Source organism: Coregonus clupeaformis, unplaced genomic scaffold, assembly GCF_020615455.1.
Source record: "Coregonus clupeaformis isolate EN_2021a unplaced genomic scaffold, ASM2061545v1 scaf3885, whole genome shotgun sequence".
NCBI classification, from domain to species: Eukaryota; Metazoa; Chordata; class Actinopteri; order Salmoniformes; family Salmonidae; genus Coregonus; species Coregonus clupeaformis.
Window position 1 is genome coordinate 25,153 of NW_025537339.1, and position 11,267 is coordinate 36,419.

An 11,267-nucleotide genomic window follows, 5' to 3' on the forward strand; every position below is an offset into this window, starting at 1 on the left:
TCTTCCTAGGTTTTCGCCTTTCTAGGGGAGTTTTTCCTAGCCACCGTGCTTCTACACCTGCATTACTAGCTGTTTGGGGTTTTAGGCTGGGTTTCTGTACAGCACTTCGAGATATTAGCTGATGTAAGAAGGGCTATATAAAATAAAATTGATTGATTGATTGAACACTAACATCCAGATGCTTGTGTTTACATTTGCATGCAACATGGTATTATGTGACTGATAAATACAAAATGGAGGAGCAAATTGGCCTTTCTGTGAGGGCTATCTCGCTTTGTTTACAACCCATTTATACTCTCTCAAAACCCTGGCCTATTAACTCAGTGGGTTGGTCCCAAATGGCACCCTATTCCTTATATTTCAATACGTTTGAACAGGGCCCATAGGACGCATTAGCAGTAACTCAGGGATAGGTGTCACGTTCGTTGAAGGACGGGTCGGACCAAGGCGCAGCGTGAAATGCATACATGTTTATTATAACGATAAACACACGAACAAAAACAACAAAACAACGTGACGGGAAGTCCTCAGGCTGAACACAATACAAGCCTCCACACGGGAACAAGATCCCACAACTAATGATAAGTAACAGGCTACTAAAGTATGATCCCCAATCAGAGACAACGAGCGACAGCTGCCTCTGATTGGGAATCACACCCGGCCAAACATAGAAACACAATACCTAGAATGAAAACATAGAAATACTAACATAGATATCCACACCCTGACTCAACATACTAGAGTCCCATAAGTCAGGGCGTGACAATAGGTGGGTAGAGTGGCATTAAAAGGCCTCAAGTGGGAATCAGATATATGAAAAAATAGGTGGTTGGAAATCAGTCAACACATTTAATGAAGTCGGGGGAGTCAGGGAGGGCTAGAGAGGGAGATGAGGACAGTTCAATTCACTGCCTCCTGGACACAGGTGTGAATCCCATCTCAGTGTAGCCGGGGCAGATCTGGCTCCTCCCAGCCCAGAGTCATTGGTGGAGGTGAGTAATGCCAACACACTGGGACTGAGGGCGGAGCTCATTATAGACACGAGGGTCTACATTAGCACATAGCTGGGTGTTCAGTTCATCACGACACAAATTATCCCCTAAATAGACCTCTAATCAGCTCTGCACAGAGAGTGTATTACACTCTTATAAAATCACATACCATCACTATCTGGGAATCGTACATTTAAATGAGCAGAGAGGCTCTAAAATTATGAATCTCGATAAAAGGAGTAAAAAGCCCATCTGTCATGGAGTCATTGTGACAGGATGAAAACCAGAAGTACCCTATCTGTCATGGAGTCATTGTGACAGGATGAGAACCAGAAGTACCCTATCTGTCATGGAGTCATTGTGACAGGATGAAAACCAGAAGTACCCTATCTGTCATGGAGTCATTGTGACAGGATGAAAACCAGAAGTACCCTATCTGTCATGGAGTCGTTGTGACAGGATGAGAACCAGAAGGACCCTATCTGTCATGGAGTCATTGTGACAGGATGAGAACCAGAAGTACCCTATCTGTCATGGAGTCATTGTGACAGGATGAGAACCAGAAGTACCCTATCTGTCATGGAGTCATTGTGACAGGATGAGAACCAGAAGGACCCTATCGAATGACTTTCAAACAAATTCTCAGCTGGCAAAGCTGGTTTAAATGACATTATTACAACCAGTTTACAAACAGAACCCGTTGGATTGGGAAGTACCCTATCAATAATCTCTTGGGCGTAACATGGGATAGTATCGTAGCGTCTGTCAACAAACTGTGGGATGCGACGACTAACAAGGAACTTTGTTCCGGTGCTCAGTCTTTTCGTAAATGATCATTTGGACAAATCACGATTTCACAGGTGCCCGCATCTTACGAATTTAGTAAGGGGAAGGGACATTTGGCCCATAGACTTGTCCGAATCTGGCTGGAGTTTTCGTTAAGGGGGTGGTGACTTCGCTAGTCTCGATAGTATCTTTTCTAGTTTCTCTTTTCTAGTTCTGGATGTCCGAGATTCCCCTATCAATGACTTTCAAACACATCAGAATTTTTGTGTGGCATTGACTGACCGTGGAGTTCTTGGACTGGTACCATTCGGGGATGGGCACATGGTGGTTGAGCATCTTTCTGGGGATCCATTTCTTTGTTTCAGCCTCCCACAGGATGGAGTTGAGGTCAGGGAAGTTATGGTGGATGTCTACTCCGGTCCTGACTCCACCGACCCAGGGACCAGCCACTCAGCTCTGAACCCTGAGGGGACAACAGGAGAGTGACACACATGGTGACACGTGAGAGCAGGTAATTAAGACATGGTTTTAAATGAATCACTCAGTGGAGGCTCCTCAGAGGAGGAAGGGGAGGACCATCCTCCTCAGTCAATTTCATTTTTTTATTATTATAATGAAACATTAAAAAAGTGGTCCTTTTTAAATAAAACTATACTAAATATAGTCACAAAAAAAACAGAAAACTTGAGCGTGCATAACTATTCACCGCCCCAAAGTCAATACTTTGTAGAGCCACCTTTTGCAGCAATTACAGCTAAAAGTATCTTGGGGTATGTCTCTATAAGCTTGGCACATCTAGCCACTGGGAGTTTTGCCCATTCTTCAAGGCAAAACTGCTCCAGCTCCTTCAAGTCGGATGGGTTCCGCTGGTGTACAGCAATCTTTAAGTCATACCACAGATTCTCAATTGGATTGAGGTCTGAGCTTTGACAAGGCCATTCCAAGACATTTAAATGTTTCCCCTTAAACCACTCGAGTGTTGCTTTAGCAGTATGCTTAGGGTCATTGTCCTGCTGGAAGGAGAACCTCCGTCCCAGTCTCAAATCTCTGGAAGACTGAAACAGGTTTCTCCTAAAGAATTTCCCTGTATTTAGCGCCATCCATCATTCCTTAAATTCTGACCAGTGTCCCAGTCCCTGCAGATTAAAAACATCCCCACAGCATGATGCTGCCACCACCATGCTTCAATGTGGGGATGGTGTTCTTGGGGTGATGAGAAGTGTTGGGTTTGCGCCAGACATAGCGTTTTCCTTGATGGCCAAAAAGCTCAATTTTAGTCTCATCTGACCAGAGTACCTTCTTCCATATGTTTGGGGAGTCTTCCACATGCCTTTTGGCAAACACCAAAAGTGTTTGCTTCTTTTTTTCTTTAAGCAATGGCTTTTTTTCTGGCCACTCTTCCGTAAAGCCCATCTCTGTGGAGTGTACGGCTTAAAGTGGTCCTATGGACAGATAGTCCAATCTCCGCTATGGAGCTCCTTCAGGGTTATTTTTACATTTTAGTCATTTAACAGACACTCTTATCCAGAGCAACTTACAGTTAGTGAGTGCATACATTTGTTTATATATTTTTTTTCATACTGGCCCCGTGGAATTGAACCCACAACCCTGGCGTTGCAAGCACCATGCTCTATCAACTGAGCTACACAGGGTTGATTGTCAAGAGTGGAGTGTAGTGGGATGTGGAATCACACGCAGGACACAGAGATATAAATCCAAAGGTCTTTAGTGAAGTCCGTAGAAACACGCCAACAATGGCCACAGGCCACAGAAGCGAAATAAACGCACACTAAACTGAACAAAGTAAGTGTGCACAAAGTGCAGGACTCTCTAAATCAACACGAAATAAAGAGAGAACAAAATACAGCGGACCAAAACTACCACACGACAGTAAAACAATTACTCACAACACCTAAACTAACACAAGGAACTAAATAGGGTGCCTAATGAGACTAAACACTAAACAGGTGTGACAAACAGACAAAACCAATCAAACATGAAACATCGAACGGTGGCAGCTAGTACTCCGAGACGACGACCGCCGAAGCCTGCCCGAACAAGGAGGGAGGGGCCACCTCGGCTCGAAACCGTGACAGTTATCTTTGGTCTCTTTGTTGCCTCTCTGGTTAATGCCCTCCTTGCCTGGTCAGTGAGTTTTGGTGGGCGGCCCTCTCTTGGCAGGTTTGTTGTGGTGCCATATTCTTTCCATTTTTTTAAATAATGGATTTAATGATGCTCCGTGGGATGTTCAAAGTTTCTGATATTTTTTTATAACCCAACCCTGATCTGTACTTCTCCATAATTTTGTCCTGACCTGTTTGGAGAGCTCCTTGGTCTTCATGGTGCCGCTTGCTTGGTGGTGCCCGTTGCTTAGTGGTGTTTCAGACTCTGGGTCCTTTCCAGAACAATGTGTATATATACTGAGATCATGTGGTACTTAGATTGCACTCAGGTGGACTTTATTTAACTAACTATGTGACTTCTGAAGGTAATTGGTTGCACCAGATCTTATTTAGGGGCTTCATAGCAAAGGGGGTGAATACATATGCACGCACCACTTTTCCATTATTAATTTTTTTGAATTTTTTGAAATAAGTAAAAAAAAAAATATTAAGTTTTTTTACATTTGTTTTACTTCACCAATTTGGGCTATTTTGTGTATGTCCATTACATGAAATCCAAATAAGAATCCATTTAAATGACAGGTTGTAATGCAACAAACTAGGAAAAATGCCAAGGGGGATGAATACTTTTGCAAGGCACTGTAGCTAGCACTGCAGTGCATAAAATGTGATGAGTAGTTTACTCAAAGAGAGAGAAAGACTATAGTTGAACCAATAAAATGCTCTGATGGTTATGTGGATATACTCAGACTTTTAAACTGTCAAGAGGAGTGAAACAAGGTTGTCCACTATCGGCATATCTATTTATTACCATGTAGTTTACCAATAAAATGCTCTGATGGTGATGTGGATATACTCGGAATACATATCCCAAATTAAATAAATGATCTCACTACAACACATTTTAATAGAAAGTTAGCAAAAATAGATAAGATCTTGCTACCATGGAAAGGATAATACCTGTCAATTTGTGAAAAGATCACCCTGATTAACTCTTTAGTCATATCTCAGTTTACCTATTTGCTTATGGTCTTGTCCACACCTAGCGACTTGTTTTTTAAAATTATATGAGCAAAAAATATTCAATTTTATTTAGAAAGGCAAGCCAGACAAAATTAAACGGGCCTATTTATATAATGAATATGAATTTGGAGGGCAGAAATGTTTAAATATTAAAGCGTTAGACCTATCACTAAAAGCTTCAGTCATACAAAAGTTATATTTAAATCCAAACTGGTTCTCTAGCAAATTAGCAAGAATGTCTCACCCCATGTTCAAGAATGGCCTTTTTCCCTTTATTCAGATTACAACCTCTCACTTTTGGTTATTTGAAAATGAAATCTCCAAAATATCACTATTTTTAAAGCAAGCCATAGAAAGTTGGTTACAATTTCAGTTTAATCCACCAGAAAACACAGAACAAATAATAAAAACAAATATTATGGTTAAACTCAAATATACTAATTGATAAAAAAATTAATATATTTTTGGATTAAAAAAACGTATTTATAATCTTTGTAAATTACAGTGGGGAAAAAAAGTATTTAGTCAGAAACCAATTGTGCAAGTTCTCCCACTTAAAAAGATGAGAGAGGCCTGTAATTTTCATCATAGGTACACGTCAACTATGACAGACAAATTGAGAAAAAAAAATCCAGAAAATCACATTGTAGGATTTTTAATGAATTTATTTGCAAATTATGGTGGAAAATAAGTATTTGGTCACCTACAAACAAGCAAGATTTCTGGCTCTCACAGACCTGTAACTTCTTCTTTAAGAGGCTCCTCTGTCCTCCACTCGTTACCTGTATTAATGGCACTTGTTTGAACTTGTTATCAGTATAAAAGACACCTGTCCACAACCTCAAACAGTCACACTCCAAACTCCACTATGGCCAAGACCAAAGAGCTGTCAAAGGACACCAGAAACAAAATTGTAGACCTGCACCAGGCTGGGAAGACTGAATCTGCAATAGGTAAGCAGCTTGGTTTGAAGAAATCAACTGTGGGAGCAATTATTAGGAAATGGAAGACATACAAGACCACTGATAATCTCCCTCGATCTGGGGCTCCACGCAAAGATCTCACCCCGTGGGGTCAAATTGATCACAAGAACGGTGAGCAAAAATCCCAGAACCACACGGGGGGACCTAGTGAATGACCTGCAGAGAGCTGGGACCAAAGTAACAAAGCCTACCATCAGTAACACACTACGCCGCCAGGGACTCAAATCCTGCAGTGCAAGACGTGTCCCCCTGCTAAGCCAGTACATGTCCATGCCCGTCTGAAGTTTGCTAGAGTGCATTTGGATGATCCAGAAGAGGATTGGGAGAATGTCATATGGTCAGATGAAACCAAAAATATAACTTTTTGGTAAAAACTCAACTCATCGTGTTTGGAGGACAAAGAATGCTGAGTTGCATCCAAAGAACACCATACCTACTGTGAAGCATGGGGGTGGAAACATCATGCTTTGGGGCTGTTTTTCCGCAAAGGGACCAGGACGACTGATCCGTGTAAAGGAAAGAATGAATGGGGCCATGTATCGTGAGATTTTGAGTGAAAACCTCCTTCCATCAGCAAGGGCATTGAAGATGAAACGTGGCTGGGTCTTTCAGCATGACAATGATCCCAAACACACCGCCGGGCAACGAAGGAGTGGCTTCGTAAGAAGCATTTCAAGGTCCTGGAGTGGCCTAGCCAGTCTCCAGATCTCAACCCCATAGAAAATCTTTGGAGGGAGTTGAAAGTCCGTGTTGCCCAGCGACAGCCCCAAAACATCACTGCTCTAGAGGAGATCTGCATGGGAGGAATGGGCCAAAATACCAGCAACAGTGTGTGAAAACCTTGTGAAGACTTACAGAAAACGTTTGACCTGTGTCATTGCCAACAAAGGGGTATATAACTGAAAGTATTGACAAAACTTTTGTTATTGACCAAATACTTATTTTCCACCATAATTTGCAATAAATTCATTAAAAAATCCTATAATGTGATTTTCTGGATTTTTTTCTCATTTTGTCTTTCATAGTTGACGTGTACCTATGATGAAAATTACAGGCCTCTCTCATCTTTTTAAGTGGGAGAACTTGCACAATTGGTGGCTGACTAAATACTTTTTTGCCCCACTGTATATCATAAATAGGACTGGTGGAGTTATGTCACACATGCAGCTAACAGAAATATATGGAAATGTCTGCTCTACCCAAAATTACAACCAACTAATTGCAGCATTATTGCAAAAATGGAAGAGGAAAGTGGAAGGGGGTAAAAGTAAGGAACTTGTCTGTCGGCCCTGCATTAAATAACATAATTGGTTAAAGAAAATTGTGATTAATAAAAATGTATACCAGTTTCATTTATGGACCAAAAATGGATAGCTGTGCAATATACATTGCAAAATAGTCGGGAAGAGATTTTCGATGTACCGATTCCATGGCACATGGTTTATGAACTGATACACAAAAAGACGCCCGGATTCAAAACATAGAATTTTTCAATTTCAAATTATTATACAAAATTATTGCAACCAATAGAATGTTATATACAGTGGGGAGAACAAGTATTTGATACACTGCCGATTTTGCAGGTATTCCTACTTACAAAGCATGTAGAGGTCTGTAATTTTTATCATAGGTACACTTCAACAAAAATCCAGAAAATCACATTGTATGATTTTTTAAGTAATTAATTTGCATTTTATTGCATGGCATAAGTATTTGATCACCTACCAACCAGTAAGAATTACGGCTCTCACAGACCTGTTCGTTTTCTTTAAAAGCCCTCCTGTTCTCCACTCATTACCTGTATTAACTGCACCTGTTTGAACTCATTACCTGTATAAAGACACCTGTCCACACACTCAATCAAACAGACTCCAACCTCTCCACAATGGCCAAGACCAGAGAGCTGTGTAAGGACATCAGGGATAAAATTGTAGACCTGCACAAGGCTGGGATGGGCTACAGGACAATAGGCAAGCAGCTTGGTGAGAAGGCAACAACTGTTGACGCAATTATTAGAAAATGGAAGAAGTTCAAGATGACAGTCAATCACCCTCGGTCTGGGGCTCCATGCAAGATCTCACCTCGTGGGGCATCAATGATCATGAGGAAGGTGAGGATCAGCCCAGAACTACACGCCAGGACCTGGTCAATGACCTGAATAGAGCTGGGACCACAGTCTCAAAGAAAACCATTAGTAACACACTACGCCGTCATGGATAAAAAATCCTGCAGCGCACGCAAGGTCCCCCCTGCTCAAGCCAGCGCATGTCCAGGCCCCGTCTGAAGTTTGCCAATGGCCATCTGGATGATCCAGAGGAGGAATGGGAGAAGGTCATGTGTTCTGATGAGACAAAAAATAGAGCTTTTGGTCTAAACTCCACTCGCTCGTGTTTGGAGGAAGAAGAAGGATGAGTACAACCCCAAGAACACCATCCCAACCGTGAAGCATGGAGGTGGAAACATCATTCTTTGGGGATGCTTTTCTGCAAAGGGGACAGGGCGACTGCACCATATTGAGGGGAGGATGGATGGGGCCATGTATCGCGAGATCTTGGCCAACAATCTCCTTCCCTCAGTAAGAGCATTGAAGATGGGTCGTGACTGGGTCTTCCAGCCAGTCTCCAGACCTGAACCCAATAGGAACATCTTTGGAGGGAGCTGAAAGTCCGTATTGCCCAGCGACAGCCCCGAAACCTGAAGGATCTGGAGAAGGTCTGTATGGAGGAGTGGGCCAAAATCCCTGCTGCATGTGTGTGCAAACCTGGTCAAGACCTACAGGAAACGTATGATCTCTGTAATTGCAAACAAAGGTTTCTGCACCAAATATTAAGTTCTGCTTTTCTGATGTATCAAATACTTATGTCATGCAATAAAATGCAAATTAATTACTTAAAAATCATACAATGTGATTTTCTGGGTTTTTGTTTTAGATTCCGTCTCTCACAGTTGAAGTGTACCCATGATAAAAATTACAGACCTCTACATGCTTTGTAAGTAGGAAAACCTGCAAAATCGGCAGTGTATCAAATACTTGTTCTCCCCACTGTATATGGGGGATACAACCATCCCAGCTCTGCAGGATTTTCCTGCGAAGAGACAGAATCATTAGATCATTTGTTTTGGTACAGTCCATATGTAGCTTGTTTTTGGTCGCAGGTTCAGGAATGGCTGAATAATTGCACCATTTACCTGGAGCTAACCTGCAGATAGCACTACTGGGTGATCTGAAAAGTCATAGTCAATCAATCAATAATATAATAATACTCTTAGCAAAACATTTTATCTTCAATTTACAATCTGCAGAAACTATGAGAATAGAAAGGTTCAGAACCTTTGTGAAACATCACAGTACAGATAAAAATATATGGCAAATAGAAATCAAAACGGGATGGTCTTCAGAGATAGATGGGAGAGGTTGAGGGTAGCTGAAGGATGGGATTAAAAATAAACAAAAGTTAACTATTGTAAAATACATTCTGTCCGTAAAAATGTATATAGTATGTATAAGCAGGAAGTAGAAGCCTAAGTGTTGTTGTCCATTAGTTTACTCCAATTAGGGGAGGGGTGGTAGGGTGCAATATCAGCTGTAGGGTTTGTGTCTTTGGACACTCCACACACCTACCACTTCAAAGGCTTTGTCGTACCCGGTCGGGGTTGACGGAGGGGAGCAGGTGTATCCTGGTCTCGTGCACCAGGTGACGTATCCGTGGGTTACCCGACAGGTACTCCTGACACATGAACTGTATCAGCAGCAGGAGCAGCCTCTCGGCCCAGCACCTCGTTACCATGGGAACCGGCCGGAGAAACTCGCTACCTGGGAGAGGAGGGAGGGAGGAAGAGAGGGAGAGAGAGAGAGAGACAGAGAGAGAGAGAGAGAGAGAGAGAGATGAGAGAGAGACAGAGAGAGAGAGAGAGAGAGAGAGAGACAGAGAGAGACACAGAGAGAGAGAGAGAGAGAGAGAGAGAGAGAGAGAGAGAGAGAGAGAGAGAGAGAGAGAGAGAGAGAGAGAGAGAGAGAGAGAGAGAGAGAGAGAGAGAGAGAGAGAGAGAGAAAGAGAGAGAGAGAGAGAGAGAGAGAGAGAGAGAGAGAGAGAGAGAAAGAGAGAGAGAGAGAGAGAGAGAGAGAGAGAGAGAGAGAGAGAGAGAGAGAGAGAGAGAGAGAGAGAGAGAGAGAGAGAGAAAGGTAAGATTTGCCAACTAAACAAAATGTGAAAAGGAGTACGATGAAGAGATTAAATATGTTATGTGATAATAAAACAATGTTCACCTAACCACTTGAACCCAGAGAACTTTACTTCTAGGAATGAATCAAGTGTAAAGATCCGATCTGAACCCTTTCTGTGGTCTTACCTCGTTCATGCTCTCCGGGGTTGTCTGAGATCTCGATGGCGTAGAGTTTCTGTCCGCTGTGGCTCCTGCCGATGTTGTAGATCCTTGTGATGTTGGGGCACATCTCATTAACCACCTTCATCAGCTGTAGAGCCAGTAGAGAACATCTCATTAACCACCTTCATCAGCTGTAGAGCCAGTAGATAACATCTCATTAACCTCTTCATCAGCTGTAGAGCCAGTAGAGAACATCTCATTAACCACCTTCATCAGCTGTAGAGCCAGTAGAGAACATCTCATTAACCACCTTCATCAGCTGTAGAGCCAGTAGAGAACATCTCATTAACCCCTTCATCAGCTGTAGAGCCAGTAGAGAACATCTCATTAACCACTTCATCAGCTGTAGAGCCAGTAGAGAACATCTCATTAACCATCTTCATCAGCTGTAGATCCAGTAGAGAACATCTCATTAACCACCTTCATCAGCTGTAGAGCCAGTAGAGAACATCTCATTAACCACCTTCATCAGCTGTAGAGCCAGTAGAGAACATCTCATTAACCACCTTCATCAGCTGTAGAGCCAGTAGATAACATCTCATTAACCACCTTCATCAGCTGTAGAGCCAGTAGAGAACATCTCATTAACCCCCTTCATCAGCTGTAGAGCCAGTAGATAACATCTCATTAACCACCTTCATCAGCTGTAGAGCCAGTAGAGAACATCTCATTAACCCCCTTCATCAGCTGTAGAGCCAGTAGAGAACATCTCATTAACCACCTTCATCAGCTGTAGAGCCAGTAGAGAACATCTCATTAACCACCTTCATCAGCTGTAGAGCCAGTAGATAACATCTCATTAACGACCTTCATCAGCTGTAAAGCCAGTAGAGAACATCTCATTAACCCCCTTCATCAGCTGTAGAGCCAGTAGAGAACATCTCATTAACCACCTTCATCAGCTGTAGAGCCAGTAGAGAACATCTCATTAACCACCTTCATCAGCTGTAGAGCCAGTAGAGAACATCTCATTA

General features: G+C 42.4%; 1 pseudogene; it reads right to left on the minus strand.

The window, feature by feature from the left end:
* LOC121578353 overlaps positions 1–10,381 on the minus strand; it is a 33,360-nt pseudogene extending 22,979 nt beyond the window's left edge.
* Positions 10,382–11,267: the final 886 nt, after the last annotated feature.